At 38.2% G+C, this 21,326-nt stretch overlaps 1 protein-coding gene across 10 annotated transcripts in view; it reads right to left on the bottom strand.

Moving 5' to 3' along the window:
• ESRRG (estrogen related receptor gamma) overlaps window positions 1-21,326 on the bottom strand; it is a 590,395-nt gene that overhangs the window by 154,360 nt on the left and 414,709 nt on the right. The window lies entirely within an intron of this gene.

Here is a 21,326-nt window from a genome sequence, read left to right as displayed (position 1 = left end):
GACTACCTTTCTCCAGACTGATGTCTCCTCATTAAATATCACATTAGTGGATTGCAGGATTGTACAAAGGCTCAACTACTCAGCAACTGCTAATTCAACAGGAAGTGATACCTAACCACTTATAACAACTGAAAATTGGGTAAGTATGCATACTCTAAAAAAAAAAAATGGTGGTTCATTATAACTTGAGATAAACCTATCAAACTTGTTAGACTAAATTAGCATCCTAAATCAGAGCACTTATAATAATAAAAGCAACTACTTTGTAACATAAGAGGTTAAATGATAAGAGTAACATTAACTGCACCGATGGAAGCAGACGCCATCATCTTCTTCAGAGATATTATTGATGCTATACTTACAGAAAACCAAGGATAAGTCAGAGGAACCAGACTTGGCTGGGTCATGTCTGAGAATAAAAGGATTTAGAGTCTGAACTTTACATGAACCATTTTTCAATGCAAAGTTTCTTTAACCATCACTGAAAATTTATTTTGCATCAGGAGAGTGTGGCGAGTAATTTCCTGGGGGTTAATTAGTATTCTACTACCAGATCCATGCTACATGTCTCTCCCTAGACATTTTAAAGAAGAAACCAGCCTTGGCTTTCTTAGGAAAAGCTGAACAACGACTAGCTAGAAAGAAAAAAAAAATAGTTTCCAGAGTTTCTTCCCCTTTTTTGTGCCTGAAAAGTCAGTTTGAAGTCACAAGTTTGTTCAGTTTCTAGAATAAAAACATCAGCACTTGTGCCATATTTTCTTTTAACCCAGTGCTGGAAACTTCTGTGAGGATGACCCGAGGCCCACCCCAAATAATCATCTCTCCTTTCAAACCAGTTCCTCTTCCCCTTTGCAAATCGCACCTCGTCATTCTTCCCGGCGACACACTTCGGACAGAACCTAAGGCAGGCTGGCGTGAGCTCACACCTGATCTGCGGCAGTCACCTCCGCACTGCGTGCTCCGCCTCCACCTGTTCCTCTCTAATTCATGCCTCCTACCACCATCATATTCTTCTTCCTGTGACTGCTTTGGTCATATGTTGCTACCCTGATGTTAAAAAATCACTAGATTCCTATGACCTGTTGAATAAAATATGAAATATCAAGACTAGCCCACAAAATTCCCACCCCAATCTCTCATCTACTTTTCCAGAAATATTACAATTATTACCTATAAGAACTTTCTGATGAGCCAACTCAATGTATTCAGTTTTTTTTTTCAGTGTCCTTCAGATTTCCCTCTGAGACTGATCTATATTTGCCCCTCTTTTCTTCTTAAAATTACTTCCAAGGCACACTGTCCAACTCAAATTCCATTTAAATCTTTCACAAAAACTTCTCAGACCAGCCTAGCAGAAAATGATTTCTTGGTTCTTATATCTTTTCAGGTACTGTCATCCTACACAAACATGTCATATGTTGTTATTTCTTTTTGCATACATAGTACCCATTCAGGTGGTAAGATCCTGGAGGCGATGACCATTTCCCAGGCAGTACAGAAGTCTTCCACCAAAAAGTAGTAGGTAAGTAAAATAATACACTTAGAATAACATAATATTTTCTTGATATCTCAAGGTCATTTTCATGAACATCCATAATGACACTGTGATGTAATAATGTCCACAAGGTCAAGTGAGTTGGATATTCCATTAGGAAGCAATAGTAGGAGCACTAGGAAATTCATTCCACAAATCAAAAAAAGTAGAAGGAAATCCAGTTAATTTTTCAAAACCTTGAAAACTAGCTTTGACAAAAATGGAACTGCTAAGCAAAACAGAGAGAGATCATGCAAAAGGAAACCAAAAAGTAATACAAAGGCTTCTGGGGAGCAAAGTGTAAACAGAAAAAAACCAAACTGTGAGAGGCTTTAAAGGAAATCACAGCGCATATTGATATGCATAGGATAAGAATAAAAGGAAAATAAAATGTGAAGATACAGACAGGCGCTAAAAGAGTTCATTTGTATCCGTTATACCACTTGTTATTATTTACAGAATTGGAGCTACATTGGAGAAAATGTTTAGGAGTGATTCAACCATAGTAGCTACAGCCATGAAGGACCTCTAAGAATGATTGTGCAAAGATTTAAAATTGCTTCAAAACAACAAAGGGAAATCATAAAATTACCACTTGAGAGTTTTAGATCACATATAAAGAAGTGCTCTAATTTCCTTTCTAACCATTACTTTCCATAATTTTTCAATGACAAAGAGAAAGGTAAAAGGCAGAGAAATTTCTAATAGTGCCTTAGAATGAATTATTGAAGGAGGAATTCTTATTCATTGCTGAATCTTCAATGCTCATCAAGGAGCCTGTGATTTTTGTATCATATGCTGAGCTGGGATAGAAAAAGGTAGTTCCTCCTTTTGAGGAGTCCACAGTCTTACAGAGGAGGTGAGATAGTAAACAAAGAACAATACAATTTAGTGCATGGTGCAGTGGTTCTGGATTCAGTAATAGTGTGCACACACATGCATGCCCACACATTCAGAGATTATGCCCAGGGAAGTCAATGAATTCTTCAGGAAAGAGCAAATGATTTGACTGTGCTGTGAAAAAAATAATAAATGACTACATTGGAGTAAAGGAATCTTCCCAAAGCTGTAGGAAACAAAAACGTTTTTGTAAAAATTTCTCTGCGAATGGACAGAAAATATAGTGGTCTTCAGTGTTTTCACAAAGATATATTTTCAGCTTGTGCATATAAAAATTGTTTATGAGGAATCATGCATCCTTCAGCCAAATGTTCTGTTTCAATAAATTTGTCTTGGCATATATGGATGATAACCTTGATTTCACTAAGTAACACTGGTTTGCATCTTGAAAAACAAATCAGCATCATTCTAAAGAACTTACTTGCTGGAGGAAAACCTCTCTAATTTCCCAGCCCTCCCATTGAGTTACTTAGTTCATTGTTGGCTATGATCACCCACCCTACGAAGTCTTTGATCCATGTTTGAGTCTACAGAGATTCTGCCCTTGAAAAACCTTCCCTGGTGCTTTTTCTATTCAATAAAGAAAGCATTTTATCCTGAGACTGTGCTGCCCAGAACACCTGGGTAATAATGTTCCATCTATTTCAGTAATGGCTCAAAGACATAACTCCCAGTAGACCATATGATCTCTGTGGGGCACTTGTTCTCCTTCAATCCACGAAAAGTGGAAACGAGACAAAAGTATTTCCAATAACAGTTGTAGGAACCTGGAATGTTAACACTGGCCAGTCATTCAGGAAGATGCTGAAGTTATTGTTCACAGGCGAGGATTCTCATTTCAGACAGAAGAGTTTTTCTGGGATGACAGCTTGCTACTTTCTGGGACACATTTGTTAGATGGCACCAGGGACTCAACAGGGCAGCTACTGATGACACAACTGGAATGTTCCCAGTTTTCTCAATCACTGGGGAAGTGAGTTCTGCTGCAGAGGGAACCAAATGAACATAGAAGCTCTGGGTTTTTAACCAGGCTGACAAGAATGATGGAGCAATTTATAATATCTCCTGGCAGCTTTTCAGAAAGTCCTGGGCTCTGATTACTTATTTCAGAGTATTTTGTACAATTAGTTTGCAGGCAATATAATTTTCTCGCTTATTGCTTAATAGAATCTTGCAGCTCGCTGGCGGATAGAATAACAGGGTGTATGTAAAACCCCAGGTTGGAGTACCGATGGATAATTTGTATATTCCTTTCAGCCACTTAATGGACTTTTACAGTTTGGCAGTGAAAGGGCTGAATGATGTAAATTAGCATGGCACCTCAAAATAAAAATACATGTCAAATCTTTACTGCTGCCAACTCACATCACTCGTACACAGAAATGGTGCACTTGGCTTTCCGTAGTCCTGAGAGTTGCCCTCTTTTTCACACACACACAGACTTCATAATTGCAAAGCCAATTTGAAAGCATCTGTATATTTCTCCCAATTGTTTTAATTTTATTAACAGAACCAAATGGCTTGAGATGACCCAGAGGGCACGCCAAGTGGGGTTTACCCAATTGTTTTCTAACATTAAGTGATTTTAAAATAATGGGATTTGCCTCACTACAAAATTATAGAGCATTAAAGACATGCAGGCAATAATCTGTAGTATTTTTGTTTTAAATGCTCTAAAACATAAAAAAGGCAGGAAAAACTCATTTTATTGGATAGCAATAAAAGTTTTCTTTACAGAGATACAATTTCTCTTTCTTTTTCCTTTCTTTCTTGTTTTTAATGCTTCCTTTGTTTCTAGCTACCCTCTGCTTACTCTACCTGAAATAGAAAATAATATTATGTCTAGCTGGGATTGTATAATATGAAATAATTTATTACACATCTGTAGCAAAAATTCCATTAAAGCACATACAAGTTAAGAGTGCTGTTTTTTTCCCAAAGAATACATCTGAAGTCAAACTTTAAAAACAATGCACCTAAGAACACTGCACCTATTCAAGGGATTGCCTGAACACTTTTTGAAGCTTCCTTTAGAACTGCCACTAGAGTCACTTTGCAAACTATAAAAGGTGGGGGTGGGGGGAGAAGTCAAATTACACTTCCTTCATGTTCACCCAAACATTTGACTGCCCTCTGCATCACAGGACATGATGCCAAATGATTTTTGTCTATTATTACATTTAAATCTACCCTCAAATTTCAAAGATTTGAAGCTATTTCAAGAATCTACGTCAAACACTAAAAGAAGAGGCCCAAAACTATTATAAGGAACGGCAGTGTGGGACTATGGAAGGGACCCCAAACCACCCGTACAGGCTGCGCCGTGCTGAGGTGGGAGAAGTGGCTTGTCACATCAAGTCAGCAGTCATGTCCAGCTCTCATCAAAGCAATTTCATACACAATGTTATGCCCAGTCTCATGTTCTTTCCCTTTTTGCTGCTCTGTTAGCCCCTAAAAAATGAGCTAGGAGACAAGTGGATAGAGAAAAGGTATTTTGATATTTGGTTCTTTTAGGTTCTATAGGATTAAATGTTGGTAATCCCTAACGGTTGACCCACAGTACCATGTGGTCACAAATGGCTGTGTTTTCGCAGTGGAGCTCAGGCCTAAATGGGAACAGACGATACTTTGCCTTTAAGGGTAAAAGATGGGAGAGAAACCCACAAGCAGACATGCTTATAACCCCCATCACCATCTAGGGGCTGGAGATAGAGACCCCCTGCTCTGGTTTCATTCTCTGCTATAGAACAGGTACAAGCATTAACTGTCTCACGGTACATATATCTGGCCACACGATTTTACTTCCCAATTTTACTGAAGGAAAAATGGTTAAGCAGGAAAATAGTGCTGTATAATGGAGGGAAATTATTTAGTCTTGACTTTTTTTTTTACCAGTTTAAAGATATATACTGCCTCCGTTTCCCCCAAATCTGCAAACATGGCCATTCTTTCCTGCTTTAATTCCCCAACTACTAATTAAATACTAGGCCCTGTGTATGCTCATCGCAAAGGAAAGATGGAAAAGGTTCCTGCATGCCCACTGTACATCCATCGTTAGCCATCCTGCCCTACATATGGCTCAGGAAAACATCTGAGGATGAATGGGTGAGAGAGGAAGCCAGAAAGGGGAAAGGAAATAGCAGACGTAGGTTCAAATTACAGCTCTGCCAGGAATTAGCCGTGTGAACTTGAACTGTTTAGTTTGCCTTTTCTTACTCTCTGTTTGCTCAAGTACAAAACCGGAATAATCATATCAGCTTTATAACACTGTAAGAATTACGTGAAATATAGGTATTAAAATCATATATAGTTTTGTTCACCCTTCTAGGAGAAAGGTGCAAGCTTCCATCAATTATTAACTACTTTGATTCTAAGGCGTAAATCTGGAATTTGGGCATATTATAAATACAGCCTTACTCCAATTTATGCAAGAGTGTGGAAATAAATACACCATTCACCCACACAAGTTGGAAGAGGATTTTGTCTTGCCAACAACTCCAGCATGTACAGTTATGTGTTGCAGATACTAGGAGGAGAGGAAGAATAGAAAACTCAAATCATTTTTTAATGCACCAAATTGTCTAAGTGAATCTCTGAGATACCAACCACATCTCACGAACATTTCCTGTCACTACACTGGAGCTCATAAACTGCCTATCACTGGGTGGAATCACATTATAATTTAGGGTTAAATCACTTGCGAAGCTCTTCAAAAATCTCACCCCAGCCTTGGTGCTTGCCGCAGTCCCAGGTCGGTTCCTACCCCTGCCCCAAGCCCACCCCGGTCTGACATCCACACTGAATCACTCCAAGTTCCCGGAGAATAGCACTGGCTTTCTTGCTGGTCCTCCTTACGTGCTCTTTTATCCTTTCTTCGTTAAGCCTCTTCCAGGACCACAGACTGAGTGAAGGGTCCTTATGGGTGTAACTGACTCACCTCACATTTATCTTCAGGTGAGTCCTTTTTTTAGAACTTTACATAATTTATCATATGTGTCTCCTGAATCGCCCACCTCTTATCCCAACTGTATTTTCCTTGAGGGCACGGATTTATTCCCCTCGGAGTCCCTTCTCTCCAACAGAATGTCTAGTCGACTTAATGACCCACTGAAAGCACTCCTGACTCATCAGCTTGATTTTTGGTGATACTATTCTTCATTCCCTTCTCTTAATGTTTAGTTCCAAATTATTCATTAAGAAAAAACTAAATATAGTCAACTAGACAGAATAAAACTGATAATAAGCCACCAATAATATATCATCTGGCACGAAGTGACACAGATTAATAGAATATCAGACTTCAAAGGGATCCTAAGTTCCAGTTGGGTTAGCCCTCTTGTTTTGTGTAGACCACAGAGAGACAAATACATACTGACTTACCTAGAGTCACTTGACCCTCTTTGTAGAGACATGGGCTAGTCAATCGCAGAAAAAAAAAGACTACAACTCAAATATCTTGACATCCAGTCCAAGCCTCCTTAAATGTACACATTAAAATTTACATATCAATACTGATAATAAACACTAACAGTGCCAGGAGGTCTCCTCTATATGGATCCCCATTTCACAGAGGAAAGAATTTATGACACAGTAAGAAGAGGTGACATATGCAGAACGTAAGACACCTATACATAGCTAACAAGTGCCAGTCAGGATTTGAACCCAGGCATTCTGGTTCCAGAACTGCAACGCAGCACTGCCTGACGCTAACCTTTCAAAAGTAATGAGTTGAGTGTTGTCCGTAATAGAAACAGAAAATGGAATTCCTGTCTTCTGAGAAGGTGCCTTGTGTCACTCCCGTTGCTATGGTTGGTGGTTGGAAAGGAAAGCCTGATGCCTCGGCCTGGTAAAAGAAGGGCGGCTCTTGGCATTGGCTTTGGCTGCCGTCAGACTTACGGTACAAGGGCAGCTGGGGGAGAGGATAGGGTTGCTTTTGGAGAATGGAATCTCTCAACACCTCGGAAAGAAATCCCTCGACTTGTCTCTGTACCGCCGTAGTTGGTGACCAGTTTAATTCCACAGAAACCAAACAGACTGTGTCACCAAAGCAACAGTTGTAACAGGGGTTAGGTTATAAACAAGGTATTTTAAAGATCCCCAAATAGTGCTATTGTCCATCATGGGGAAAAAAAAGGAAGGAAGGTGTGTTCTAAAATGCATTTAAAAGGGAATAATAAGTGTATAACAAATATATACTCACCATTGAGAACGATGAACAATATAAACATTTCTCATCCAAGGTATGTAGGCATTCCATGTTTTTAGCTTGGACGTGGTATCCTGGAGAAGGCAACTGCCCTCCTGCAGCATAGAGCACGTGCCCTACGCGATGTGCACAGCCAGCCCACCTTAGTTCTTAAGCCCCTATAGTCTAGGGATAGGGTCAAAGAAGTCTTCATAGAGAAGCTCAGAGATGACCACTGCCACAAAAAAGGGCATTCTATCTGAGCTAACCATAACTCCCAAATTTGCTGCGCTCAATATCCAACATGAAAGAACTTTTGTGTTCTTTCTCTACATACAAATTTTGAAGAACCTTGACAGGTTCGCCTGTCTGTCTTTGAAAACCTATGATTAAAAAATCGTTTGTTAACAAGACACTTTTGGTGAAAGAAAGAAGTGTTAATGAAGTCTAATGCATCCCCTGTCTTTGGATAGAAAAATGTCTCAATACATATATCTTGCAGGCAGTCAACAAACGGTACAGCCAGTCCCTGTGACAAGTGTGGAGGCACTTGGATGAGACTCTATGTGACAAAAGCAACTGACTCTTAAATGAGAATCGGCCTTCATACCAACCTTGAGATTTCCCTTGTACCTTAAACAAGTAAGAGCAAGCACATACTTTCCTAAAACTGCCCCTTGGTGCTTCTATTCTTGAATGATGTCAGTGTGCCTAGAACTTTGTCAGAAAGGAGACATTGGTATTAGAGTCGGCCTTCGAGATCAAGTTCATGTATTTAACAAGTATCTACCTGCATCCTCAGAAGCTGGTATAGCTTTGGGGGAAATCCTGCTTGACACAAGGGATGGTAACCGATCTGCATTTAAGCTGTAGGGGGCAGGACAGCAGCAACTCAAGCTAAGATGATGGGGTCAAAATGGGTTCAAGTCCTGCTTCTACCGTTTTCTGTATGAGCTGGGGAAAGCTTTGAAGTTACTTTCTTCAGGAATGACATGGTGATAGACAATTGATACTTTATGGGTTTGCTATGAAAATCAAATGGGATGAAGGTACTGAGCAGAGTGCCAGGTGCTGGTTCTCAGCAGAGAAATAGGGAAATCCCAGGCAGAGGATTTCTTCTGGACTGACGCAGGAGGCCAAAAGGCACAGACTAGATAGATGCCCAAATCAACAGGCATGTTATGAAATGCACAAGCAAACAAACATTCAAAAAGAGTAATTAATAATTACACCAGAGGTCAGGAACTCACAGGGCTGCTATCTGGATATACAGTAAAACAGGGAAACCCCACCACAGCAGAAACATGAGTGATCCCAACATAGAGTGTTTATGCCTAAAGATTTTCCTCTCTGAAATAAAACCTGGGCACTTAACTGTCTGCTATGAAAGGAATTGAAGAAAAGTGCCTGGTATTTCCTCAGGGGGGAAAGAACATAGAGGAAAACCTTGCAGGGGAGATGGGGGCTTCTTGTTGATGAGGTCCCAGGGAGGTAGATTAGGGATCCTCCTCCTTGGGATCCTGTTTAACTCTCACTCTTTCATATACCAACAGGGGGAGGCAAGTTTTTCCTTAAGGCCCAGATAGTAAGTATTCCAGTTGTCCAGCTCACCAGTCTCTATCGTGACTTCTCAGCTCTCTTGTGGAATCACAGAAACAGCCACAGACAAGACAAGAACAGGCGTGGCTGCGTTCCAATAAAACTTTGTTCAGCCAAATGGATTTAGCTCCCACACCCCAGTTTACTGATCTCTTATGTAAACCATATGGACAAAAGGCTGAAATGATAAGGAATAGTTTATCATCTGTTATCCACTATTTCCTTTCTTGCTCACAGGCCTGTAAGGTAGCTTCTCACATCAGGTATAGACACTACGAAAGAAATCTTAGTCAGGTGGTAACGTCCGGGCAGAACAAATGAGAGAATGAATTGGAGGGCCTCTGCTTTCAATATCTTTAAAATTGGAAGTTGTTGTCCATAAAAAAAATAGTCTGAACACTCTGTGAAGAGTCAGGGTGTTCCAGACGCAAGGAGTTCTGGGGGCGGGGGGTCTGAAGATGCTGTACAGGTAAAGGGACAAAAGACTTCAACCAAGGACAGAATCTTGGGTTAGATTCTTCCTTTGAAGATTCTTGTCCTTGACTCTGATCTTCCTCAAATGAAAACTGCTAGTAGTATGCCCTGAAAAACGGATACCAGATAGCAGATCTGGGGTACGCGTTTCAGATTTATTTTAAAGGTACATTCAGATTTTGAGCTCTAAGTTCTAACTTAATCAAAAATTTTCTTACACTAAATTCTCTTTTCTTTCTATTACTCAGTGGTGCCCTTATCAAAAAGTACAGCTAACCCTTGAACAATGTGGATTTGAGCTGCTTGGGTCCACTTATATGCAGATATTTTTTCAATAAATATACAGAGAGATTTTTTGGAGATTCGCAACAATTAAAAAATCATTGTCTTTTCTCTAGCATACTTTACTGTAAGAATATAGCATATAATACATATAACATACAAAAAATTTGTTAATCAACTATGTTATTGGTAAGGTTTCTGGTCAACAGTAGGCTATTAATAATTAAGTTTTCAGGGAGGCAAAAGTTATAGATGGATTTTTGCATGTGCAGGGGGTCATTGCCCCAACCCCCACCTGTTCAAGGGTCAACCGTATATAAAAATATGGGATTTTTAAAACTTGTTCAAGCCAACATAAAACAAGATTTAATCTCAAAGAATATAAGTTATTTAAAAATACAGACCTAATCATATAACTACACTTTTTTCCTTGTTCTGACTAGTATTCGTAAGAAAAAAAGGAAATTGATTCTGAGCTTCCTCTTCTGTGGTCACAAAGTTTATGCAAGTGAAAAAAATTCTCACATCAAAACGGAGGAGACATCAGCTTCTTTCCTCTAACATCAAGAATTAAAGACGGATGTGTTATCAGTGGTGGGTTTGGAGGTACGTGTTTGCAATCAATCTAAGACTAACGCCTACAAATCAAGTGGTGAAATGTGTGTCAGCAGAAAAATCCAGGGAACTGAGAAAGAAAACTGATATGGTGATACTGAGCGTTGAACTCTCAAACTTCACACTTAAGAGGATTTCTGAAAATGAATTATAAAAATTAGATATTTTTAAGACTTACTTCTAAGTGTCTCCTGTTTAAAAACCTTTAACATCCATATTCTTCATTTCCCATTTTTTATTTTAACAATTTAATGGAAAATTTTGCCCATAGACTAAAATCTCTCAAGAAAAACTCAGTGTAAAATTTCTCAGTGCCGGATAGACCTAGAGAGTATTATGCTAAGTGAAGTGAATCAGACAGAGAAAAACAAAGACTATATGATTTCACTTATTTATGCAATCTAAAAAGCAAAAAAAAAATGAAAAATGAACAAGACAGAACAGAAACAGACCCAGTGATACAGAGAACAGACTGATGATTGCCAGAGGGGAAGGGGTGGGGAGATGGACAAAATAGGTGAAGAGGATTAAGATGTACAATATTCCAGTTATATAAAAAAAAGACATGGGGATGTAATATACGGAATAGGGAATATAACCAATAATAGTGTAAAAGCTATGTATGGTGACAGATGGTAACCAGACTTATCACAGTGATCATTTTGTAATATATAGAAGTATAAAAACATGTTGTACACCTGAAACTAATATAATATTGAATGTCAATTATATTTCAATAATGAAGACTCCCCAAAATAAAATATGGAAATAAAATAATTTGGTACTTTAAAAGCTTTTAAAATAAATAAGGCAGCGTAATGTGGGGGTAAAGAGCACAGGCTCTGGGTTGAGACTGAGACCCAACTGTGTTTGGGCAATTCTCTGTGCCTCAAATTCTGCATATGTAAATAAGATAATATAATAACATTCCATTATTGAATGTTGGAATCCATTCCAACGGAATCCAATGGAATATAAAAACATTCCATTGGGATGATGGAAGAATTAAATAAGATAATTAATGTAAAGTCACTACGAACAATGTGAGGCACATTGTAAAAACTAATATATTCATTATTATTATTATTATGACAGTTCAACAAATTCTTCATCTAGTATTGGTAAAGACACTGTATTAAATGCAAGAGGCTGAAAACAGCTATTTACACTGTCCACATATGTTATTACTTCTGTATAAGGCTTAGGAGATAAAAGATTAGAACTTCAAATTTGAGGAGTATCTGAAACCCCTCAAAAATGCTTAAATATTCACACTCATTAGGAATGTGGAAATATCATTAGGAAACAGAAAAGAACAAGTGCTAGAGAGGAGGCAGAGAAATTGGAAACTTCACGCACTGTGGGTAGGAATGTCAAATGTTACAGCCATTATGGCGATCAGTATGGAGATTCCTCAACAAATTAAAAATAGAATTACCATATGATTCAGCGATCCCACATCTGGGCATATGGCCAAAAAACTGAAAACAAGATCTCAAAGAGGTATTTGTACACCCATGTTCATTACAGCATTAATTCATAATAGCCAAGAGACAGAAACAACCTAATGTCCATTGATGGATGGATGGAAAAAGAAAGTGTGGTACATGTATGTGACAGAATATTATTCAGCCCTTAAAAAAGAAAAAAATCCTGTCATATACCACAACATGGATAACCTGAGGACATTACACTAAGTGAAATAAACCAGTCACAAAAAGACATTACATGATTCAACTTACAGAAGGTACCTAAGGCAGTCCAACTGAAAAAAACAGAAAATAGAATAGTGAGCCATGGGGAGTTGTTTAATTAGTAGAGTTTCCATTTTTCAAGATGAACATGTTTAAAAGATCTGTTGTGTAATAATGTGCATAGAGTTAACACAAGCGTACTGTACACTTAAAAATGGTTGATGGAAATTTTACATTACGTAAATTTTATATTATGCACATTTTTGCTATCTATATTTTATGTTATGTGACTTTTGCCACAATAAAAAATAAATTTTCAATAATGTTTACTCATTTCTTTCAAATATAAATATACATTTATTTTTAATATAAACTAGAGTACTTTACCAGCATCCTTTACCTAATTTTGTTTTTATGTGAAATTTTTTAAATTGTGTAAGAGAACTCTAGTGACTAGGCCTCCACACCATCCCATTGTCAACAACTTCAAAAGAAAGTGAATTAATGCAGTGTGTATACTTTATCGTTTCTGTGATATTATCTAGTTTATCAAATAGTCTATCAGAAAAGTGAATCACTGCCCTGGGCTTTATCAATAAAGAAAAGACAAAAATTCTGATTCATGCCACTGACCCCCACCCTACCATTTCTTAGCTTCCAAAACTTGAATTTTAACAAGCACTGCTGTTTCTTTTCCACAGGACTCAGCAAATCATACTGAGACATACACTCCTACAACAAATTTTCAAAATAAAGAGACTCACACTCACATTGAACTTCAGACAAATTCACACTCACAAAAAACTTCATGATTCGTTTTTTGTTTTCTTTCCTACCTTTAGAGTGAACATTTAAATCTACTTGGACTAGATTGAGCCACAACCAATTCTGAGTTCCCTGAAGGAAGGGTCTTACCGTGTAATTACTTTAACATAGGTATAAAAACATGCATTTTGAAAAATATAAAAGCACAAGGCGTCATTCCTACTAATTGTACTCAAGCATTTAACATGGTGCTCTGTAGACGGGCTGTTGTAATGAGCTCATTTATTATTCGTGTCTCTGAAGAAACAGCCTTATTTGTCAAGGTTTGGTTCTGGGTTAAGGGAGATCAAGGAGGAAAGAAGGAAAGCTATTAGAATGTGGAGAGAGGCACTGATACCTTAACTTAGGAGTTTATCTTGTAATCAGAGAAGGCCTCCAGGCCTTCATCAACGGTCATCAGATAATAGGAGGCGAAGGCGGCCCCTCCTCAGAGGAAAGGCCAGTGGTGGGCGGGCAAAGTATCAAACACACCCACATCCTGAGAAGTCCCCCACAAATGTAAAAATCCCGCCTTGCTAAAAAAAGGGAAAGCAAGTGGCATTTTTAAAGAATTAATTGGAACTGACCCTTGAAGTCCCATAGACTTGAGCACATAAACTAGGCAAGCTTCCCGCTCAATAGTTACTTGCTGAGAGGAGAATCCATGTGGAGGGCTGTCGATTTGACAACTTGTAGGCTGGGCCAAGCTAAGAAAAGAAAATCACTCACCAACGAAATCCTTAGAAGAAATGGAAATGTACGTGCTTCCTCTCCCTAAGAGAGTGACTGAATCAGGAGCGGGTATGTTTGAGGGGCCTGTGCAGGTCAGGATATGGGATGTTACCCTCCTGGAACCAGACAGGGCACCGGGTGTCCCTCCATCTCCACCCACGGTCAGCACCTGCGAGCATCTTCCCTTCCAGGCTTCTGAGGACACTGACTCAGGTGTATCATGGGAGATTTACTTTATTTTTCTGAGTGCAGAGGGTTTTATTAAAGAAAAAAGAAGTTTACAAAAATAAATAAAAGAGCATAGATTCTAAGGATGCATATGCAAAGATAATTCAGAGTGACAGCCTTATTTTTTCTGATTCTGTAATGTGGGCCTTATCAGAGTAAGATCAATGGAGAATATACTAACATTACAGATACATTAGAAGTTCAGGTAAGGTAGGAAGATAGGACTAAGTTTAAAAATTACTAAAAAGCTTGTCCTTTTAGTAATTGTAACTATTGAACATCTAAGAATTTGTGATAGTTACTAAAAAATGTATTTTTCTATAAAATAGAAATAAGTGGAATATAATTTACCACAGAACATAAATCACATACTGTAAATTCTTCCTAACTGTATTGTAGGAGAGAACATCCCTCATTTTGCAAGTTTATTGCCAGGAAAGTTTATTTTGTCTGCCTACTTTCACTAATTACTAACTCTCATTAATTTGAAAGTGAACTATAATTTGGCATTTTAGCATAGCATAAAGCATTTCACTGCAAATTCATTTCCTCCCGGAATGTTACTGCCATATACCCCTTACATGGGACAGATTTTTATCCAGTATCACCAACTGAAGAATTTACCCAGTGAATCAAAAGTTAAAATAATGTGTCAATTTTAAATGACTTCCAAAACACAACAATAAAATACAATGTGCTTAAATACATATAACTTATTCCAGGATTCTGGTATCACAAATTTGAGTTCCTAACACTTGAAGGACAAAAATATAGTGAGGAACATTACATTTTCTTCTATTTTCTTTTCCTTGATCGAAGATCAACCTTGCAACTTAATCTCTGGAAATAACTACTCTTATGCTCTACAACCCAAGATCCAACTTTCTGTCCACCCTAAATGTTACTCTGTCTAAACTTACATTGATTGTGTTTTCTGATTAGTTGGCTGATACATACACATGTATACAGCATAGTGAGCAGTGAAAAGAGACCAGAAAATTCTGATCAGAAATAGTAAAAGTATTCTGAAAATTAAAATAAAAGACTAAAACAAAATCACCATGATTGAGAGTTTGCCTTCAGTTTAAATAGATGATCTATAAGCAAATTTGCCTAGAAGTCCTCTGGGATGAAAATCTTGGTAGTAGCCAGTGTTGCCTCCAAGGAAGATATAGGGAGCATGTTTTGGTCAAGCAGTTACCCAAACAAGGGCCAGCAGTCAAAACAAGCCCTAAGTACGATTTTACACGGTCCCGCCATCAGAATGGTTTTTATAGTCTTAAATAGCTTAAAAAATAAAACCAAGCAATTATGTGATGAGAAGGCATGTACTCTACAGATTCTAAGATATTTACTATCTGATCCTTTACTGAAAAAAAATGCTCTCTGGTGCCTTCAGACAGCCTCAGAAGTGATGACAATTTAGGTCAATTACTAAATGTCAGAACAAGCCATAGAAAAGAAAATCATGACTTATTTATCCTGAGAAGAGGGTTCACGAAGTTAAAATGGAGAGAAATGAAACTGTAAATTATGCCAATTTCTGAACTATCCATTCACATAATGCATACTTTCCACAAGTAAAATTTGCAATATTAAATTTTACTATTAAAATAAACACTGAAGTTAACAATGAAAATAGTAGGAGTAGAATAATATCTCTCATTTATAATTTGGCAACATTAATGCATTTCCAAAAATCATACAAAATTGACACCAAATGCAAGAAAAAGTAGAAAAGTCAATCAAACTTATAACAAAAGCAAGTTCTGAATTGGAGCAAAATGTATTTTAGACAATATATATATTCTTTTGAAAATACTACCTCAGTATTTAAGTTAATACTGCATCCAAACTGATAATCACTGAGATTTTTCAAGGCAATTTAAACATTTCCATTCTACTTTAGATTTTAATTTTAGAGCACATTAGAGTTGTAAAGCTACCATTGATACACTGGGATAATTATTTTCTCTAAACACTAATTATATTAGATAGATTTTTAAAAATTTCCCTTTGTAAGATTCATGTAATGTTCAGCCACTCAGTTTGTAAGCTCTTACTTCCTCCAGTGTTGTACATATCCTATTCTAAGACTAAAACAGCACCTGGTGGCAGAGAAAATGTGACTTTCAGGGAAGATCCTCTAGGACTACACTGCCTGCTTTGGGAAGGAGTCAGCGATTCAGGGTGGGGAAGAACTCAGCAGCATCAGATCACGTAGCTTTAGCATCTGGCTGGTGAGCAAATGCTTGCTCTGTAGTAACCCAAGTGTGACGTGGTATTCAGGCTTTTATCAGTGCTACCTTTAGACCCAGAAAAGAAAAGCCGTCACCCAAAGGCTTTCAAAGGCATCCACAGTGCAAGAAGCCCTTCAACAGGCTAAGGGAAAAGCCTTGCGATTCTCAGTACTTGGGACCCTTAAATTCTTTCGCTAAATCACCCCAAGCTCCATCGCAGGGCCTGTGTGGGCTTCTTTCCCGGGGCCACCCTCTGGAAGGAGACCTGCACTGCTGGCGGGCACATTACAAGTCCTGTGCACGCTCAAGGGCCAGCTGTTTGGAAGGGGTTAGTGGGCCTTGGACATGGGGGTAGGGGTGTCCACAGTATGTACAAGATACAATGGGAGGCAGAGGAGAAAGAGAAATGGGCTGGGCTGCAGGCTAAGGACTCGCTCTGTTTCCTTCTCCTGCCTCTTTCACACACAAAACTCCTATGGGTCTAAGAATTAAAAATGCAAAGCTGGCCTTCCAGGACATTATGAAGCTATATTTGCCAAATCAGAGAATAGGACATCTTTTACTTAGCAGTTTGTTATCTTGATTTATTAAGTTTTAAGTATTTACCTTTTACAGTATGTGGGTCTCCACTGTGCTCCTGTCCCAGCTCCCACAGACACCCAGAATGGACTTAATTCTCATAATGTTCAATCCTACACCTTATGCCGCAATGACATTCTGCATCTTCATTTCCTAAGTCCCACATGCAAAGCCTAACTGGGAATTTGGTATGTCACATAAGTCCCGAGATTCAGCCTCCCTTTCTAACTTATCCATTTTCCCATTCATGGTCACAGGAAAACAAAAGTTAATTGAGCACCATAAAACTATATAAAACCAAATGAATTTCAAGCATTTAGCCCACCTAAATGCATCCTAGTATAAAAGGGCTCTGTTGTGAGGAATGGCTATAAGGAGAGAGGGCTTATTATTACAGCAAAAAGGTAGAGGGCTATGAGCTGAGGAAGATCACACCTCCTACTTTAACATCAAGAACACATCTTTGTGCTCAAATACTTGAACCTCCCAGTGCTTGAGTATCCCAGTTGAATTGCCAATATCAATGAAAGTTAATACTTCATTGAGCACTTACTATGAGCTAGGCACTTTGATAGACATGCTCTCATTTGTCCCTTACTACCTGGGAAACAGGTGCAGAGAAGTTAAGGTCTCTCAGCTAGTAAGTGGCTGAGGCTTGGACCTGGTTTTGTATGAATTAAAACTCATGCTATCATGAATATCTAAACAAAAATCCCCTACTTTAAAAATACATAATTTCCTCTTTTTAAAATTGTAGAGGGGGAAGAATCCCTTACCCCTAGCATAAGAATGAATAGTTGAAATGGCTATATTCATCACACTAATTATATAAAAATATGCACGTAACTTTTCTATGTGGTTATATAGAAAGAAAAACTTCAGAGGGTTAGTACTTTGTGTAGTCAATGATGAAAGATGGATTGACTTTTTGGGGGCATAAAATATTTTCCTTCTCTTGACTCTTTAACAAGAGGCTCGGGAAAACTTAACAAAAAGGTACCAAACAAACAAACAAAACTCCACTCGTTTATGAATGGATTCCCAAACTGGAATTAGACAAAACTTGGAATAATATCACACTCACAAAAATCCACAAACCTAGAAAATGGCAATGAAATCATTGCAGTAATTGTAACCCTGTCGGATCCTTGGGTAAAACTGTCTAAGTCCTCTAAAATTTTTTTTCGTCAGCCATCAGAACAACAACAACAAAAAAAACGCCTTGAATTTTACTTAAGTGCTGACCTAATTCAATAGCGTTCCAAAGATAACTTGGAAGGGTCAGTAAATAAAATATGCCTTTCTGATGGACTTTCCCTGAAATCAATGATGAATTTTACCTTTCACAACTAGAATACCATAGTTGGCTTTGAAAAGAAGAATTCTCACTACTTTTCTCAAGATGTGCTCTGGATATATGTTCTTTTGGTTCTAAATTTAAGAAGTATTTCCCCCAAATTCTAAAATTGACATGTATTATATATTGTATGACCAATCAAAAAAGTACATTATTATAACAAGAAATAATGATTCTAAAGAGGCAATATTCTCTGTGAATATGACTTTGGGCGTACATGTCCCTTAGCCAAGTCAATGAGGGCACAACCAGGCCTGATGAGGCAGAAGCCAAGTTTATATACTGTCCTGGCCATAAGGGTTGTGACCCAGTTGAAAGACTTGTTCTTAAGGCGAGGTGCATAATCCCTTCTCATTCCCTGGACAGCTTGAAGCTGGGGGTGGGGGGGAGAGGGAGGGGCCACTATCTGTCCAGATTCGTTTGGTGGCAATGCTGCCTCAGGGCACGAGACTGGATTCTCTGTTCCTTCAGCATCGGAATAAGAATCTGTGATGATACAATAGATTCGGGCCGCTTTCAACATCTTTGAGTTGAAGCACTATCACGATTTGTCCGTAGAAAGGAGGGGCTGTTTCAATCTTCCTTGCAATTACCACCCTAATTATTACATTATACTTTCACAATTTAATCCCTTTTTTTGCCTCACTGCCTTTCTGGGGCTAAGCATGCAACACGGTGTGACACCTGCTGATGCGGCTAGCAGGGGGCCTTACTGAGTGCCGCCCAGCTGCCAGCTACAAGCACAGCCAGGTGGACGAGTCCAGAGCGCTAACCTGGGCAGTGACATCTCTGTCTCCTGCTCAAAATCCTTGAAAGTTGCTCTCTCCAATACGGAGTAAAACTGAGTAAATACATCAATGCCAGGAATCACCCTGTGCTTTGCACTGTTAGGCTTCTGGTAGCATTTCAGCATCCTAAGGAATAATCAGGCATAGAATCCCAATTGTTCTATTCCAGTTATTTCTCAGTAAATAACTATTGCATAGCTGTTAATATCTCACCTATATGATTTTTTTTTTAAACAAATGTCAGGAAATTTTTTCAAAGAGTTGTTCTGTCTTTGGAAAACATACTGAGGGCCAAGGGCCAAGTTGTGGAATCCCTCCCCCACCCTAAACATTTGGTATTTCCTCAAGGCAGGAGACATTTATACCAGGAATTCATCCTATCCACAAACCTTTGGGAACAAAGCTGTAATAAAATGTTGATAAGATGAAACTCCACCCAGCATGCTGCCTGGCTCACAGTAGGTTCTTAGTAAATATTTGTTGAGTAAGGGAGTGGTTTACATAGTGAGAATCTCTTGCTTATATCAGCATAAGCAGTATATGTTAATTATCCCAAAATATTTGCTTATCTTTGTGTAGATAGACCCAGAACTGTGTAAACTGAGTTAACAAAATCAAATTACTAACAGTTTAAATCTTAGGTATTCTATAAAAATATTCTAATACTGTTGGACAGTGACTGGTATGAACCCAAAGATTTGAAGTGTTTTCTTTCTCAAGTTGTATCATGTTACTAAATAGGCTGAAGGGATTTTTCAAATGCCCAAAAGTCAAAGACAGCTTTGCATATTGCCCACCATCGCTTTGACTTACTCACTTTATGTACGGTTTTACATTTCATTCTACCTTTAAGCATTCTACGAGGTTAGGTATTAATGCCTTCAATTTTTAGATGAGTAAAAAGAAAATAAAGGTCCAATGGATGAGGAGTTTTTGTAAGAAAAGTGCTAAAAAAATATAGCAACAATGAGCCATAAAACATGAAGATACAACTATTAAAATAGGTAATCCACACGTACTCCACACTAACTTGGCTCGTGTTCTTAAGTTAAAACTATGAAGAACTGAGGTTAGGCTTAAATATCTTCTCTATTATTTAAGAATGCTGATATATTGAAAAACTGTGCACTTTAAGGAAACTCTCTAACTGCACATTCATCAGCCACAACTCAGGAAAGCTATGGAATAGGCAACACAAAAGCAAGTAGATTATGGTACAACCTCTCCCACAAAGGGCAGTCACTAAATTCCCCAGTGCATCTGATTGAGAAGACTAGCCCTCCCAGGTGTTCTTAAAAGGAAAGGGTGGGAGATTACTCTATGTGCACATACAAAAAGGGTTCCAGAATCACCTTTTGTTAAAATATTTAGAAGGATTGGAGTTTAAGGAACGTAATTTCGTTTGCACTTTAAAAACCAGTACATCACAAAGTTATTAAATTGATTTCATTTATTTCCAACAAGGGACGCTTAGATGACAACGGTTAGTCATCAGTGGTAAATCAGGAGAAATAGGGTAGACAGCAGAGATTCTCAAGCTTAGGAGAACACCAGAATCACTTGGAAGGCACACAGAGATGGCTGGGCCCACCTGCCGAGATTCTGATTCAGGCAATCTGTGAGGACGGCTGGGAATCTGCATTTCTAGCAAATTCCTGGTGATACTAATATTACTAGCCCAGTGAACACAATTTGAGGAACACTTTGTTTACAGAACACAGTGCAGGAGTGCAGTGGTTCTAAACCTTAAAACATTAAGCATTAACAAGGAAGCTTTCAAAAGTACCCTTGTCCTGGCTACACCCTCGGCCAATTAATTTAGAATCTGAGGGTGTGAGCCCTGACATCAGTATTTTTAAAGTCTGCAGGTGATTCCAGCGAGGTAGCAAGGTTGAGAACCCCTGATTTTTGTAAACCAGTGAACAGAATCAAATCACTGATGTACCAAAGTCCCTCAGTAAACAATCATTCTTTCCTTCCCCTATTTTCTTTAAATGTGTGATCCTCTCATACAGTACAGGGAATATAGTTAGTAATATTGTAATAACAGTATGGAGACAGAATGGTAATTATAGTTATCATGGTGAGCATTTTGTAATGTATACAAAATGTCAAATCACTATGCTATACACCTGAAATTATTACAGTGCACATGTCAACAACAAAAAAGTGTGATCTTTGATAAAGGACCTAATGAAGTGAAATATAATTATAAGAACATATTGCCAGTTTTGAAAAAGAACTGAGTTCTATATTTGTGGATTACTAGTTGAAAGGGGCACATACAAATTTCAGTAATATTTTTCTACATTTTA

Source organism: Manis pentadactyla, chromosome 19 (genome assembly GCF_030020395.1).
Source record: "Manis pentadactyla isolate mManPen7 chromosome 19, mManPen7.hap1, whole genome shotgun sequence".
In the NCBI taxonomy this organism is placed as follows: domain Eukaryota; kingdom Metazoa; phylum Chordata; class Mammalia; order Pholidota; family Manidae; genus Manis; species Manis pentadactyla.
The sequence above is the reverse complement of the archived record's forward strand: the minus strand, read 5'-3'. Positions and strand labels throughout refer to the sequence as shown.